This window comes from Myotis lucifugus, unplaced genomic scaffold (assembly GCF_000147115.1).
Source record: "Myotis lucifugus unplaced genomic scaffold, Myoluc2.0 scaffold_510, whole genome shotgun sequence".
Lineage (NCBI taxonomy): Eukaryota > Metazoa > Chordata > Mammalia > Chiroptera > Vespertilionidae > Myotis > Myotis lucifugus.
The window spans coordinates 1-2,004 of NW_005871558.1; positions in this window are offsets into that span (position 1 = coordinate 1).

The following is a 2,004-nucleotide window of genomic DNA, read 5'->3' on the forward strand; positions in this document are numbered from 1 at the left end:
GTTTAGCTTCTATATTTGCAACATAATTGCTTAGAGTTGCAGCTGAGAGGCCGGCAAGTCAGGTGGGGAACGTTGGAGTCCACCGTCACTGGAGCAAGCAAGCCTCCCTGTTCGCTTCAGTGCATGGCTGCCGGCCGCCATCTTGGCTGGCAGTTAATTTGCATATCGCCCTGATTAGCCAATGGGAAGGGTAGCAGATGTACGGGAATCACCATGTTTCTCTTTTATTAGATAGGATATATATATATATGGCATGAGAGAAAAAGTGAGAGAATGTAATAATTTGTTAATATGTTGTAGAAGACTGAAGAAACCCAAGCAATGCTTAGAGAAATGGAATTACACAGCTTTTTTATGCCAGCAGTCTCAGAGGAGTTGCCTCCAAAGTCTGAGCAAACCAATATGGTGGAAGCTCTTCTTTTATCCCCTTTGGTTTCTTTGTCCCCCAAATATGGGATGAGAGTTCCAGACCTTTCAGTGGCTTTGCAAAAAGCCCCGTGTGTTGGGGTGGGGGCCGTGAGACCACATCTAAAGGCCTGGCCTGGTGCCAGCGCTGATAACCCCCTCCAGGGTTGTGTATTGTTCATGGTTTATGGCCTCTGTAAAATGGGAGCATTTAGGTAGCAGGTCTTGCAAGACCAGATTGTGGAGAACGGGGCAGTGACTTAATTATCGGTTAGCAAGAATGTACATTAGGTTACTGGCACAGATTCAGATTGCTAGCCTCCCCCAAACATCAGGGTTACATTGGAATTAGCCTTTTAGCTTTCTCACAGGAAGAAGGTATATGGTTGCATTACTGTTTTTCAGGAGGTTTAAAATTTTCCAGAAATAAACATTGGGGGGAAGGGGGGGGAATATAATGCAAAAAAAATATTGCAATGATGTGATTTTTCCCTCCTGCTAAAACATTTAATTAAAAAATGGTTCTTCCTGTGGCCCAGTAGCCGGTTGAGCCTGTGCACAGAAGGCTTGCTGATCGTTTATTCTTCACATGCAAACTCTCCCTCCAAAGCTCAGTGCAAAAGCCAGGGTCTCCCACCGCCTCTCTCCGCCCTCATCTCCTTCCCTCCTCCAGGCCGCCTCCTCCCGCCACGCCCGCCTCCTTGCTGTTTCTCAAGCACCATCGCAGCCTTGCCTCCCACACTCCTGGCTCCGTTCTCCTAGCTTCCCGCTCAGATGTCACCGTGTCCCTGAGCCCTTCCCTGCCACCACCCTATTCAGCGCAGTAAGCCTCGCCCCTCCGCATCCTGGCGCTCTGTCCCCAGCCCACTGTGCTCCCCCCCTCCCCAACCCCATTCCTGCCTAAATGAAAACTTCACTAGGACACAGTCTGTTGTCTGTTGTGTTCAATTTCTTTTTAAATATAGTTTTATTGATTTCAGAGAGGAAGGGAGAGGAAGAGAGATATAGAAACATTTAATGATGAGAGAGAATCATTGATTGGCTGCCTTCTGCAAGTCCCTTACTGGGGAATTCAGCCCACAACCCAGGCATGTGCCCTTGAAGGGAATCAAACCCGGGACCCTTCCGACGCTCTATCCACTGAGCCAAACCAGCTAGGGCTGTTGTGTTCAGTTTTTCCTTCAGTGCCTAAAACAGTGCTTGGCATATAGTAGGTGCTCAATATATTTTGAAAAAAAAATATATGAAATAAGTATATAAATTGATATGTAAATAAATATAAAAAGTAAATATTAAAATATTTTTGAAATTTTAAAAAAGAGCTTTGGCATACAGTAGGTACGAAATACTTTTTAAAATATATATTTTTATTGATTTCAGAGAGGAAAGGAGTGGGAGAGAGATAAAAACGTCAATGATGAAAGAGAATCATTGATCGGCTGCCTCCTGCACACCCATACTGGGAGACTGAGCCCACAACCTGGGCATGTGCCCCGACCGGCCATCGAACCGTGACCTCCTGGGTTCATAGGTCGATTCTCAACCACTGAGCCATGCTGGCCGGGCCCGAGTTAAGTATCGAGGTCAGATCTGTTCAGG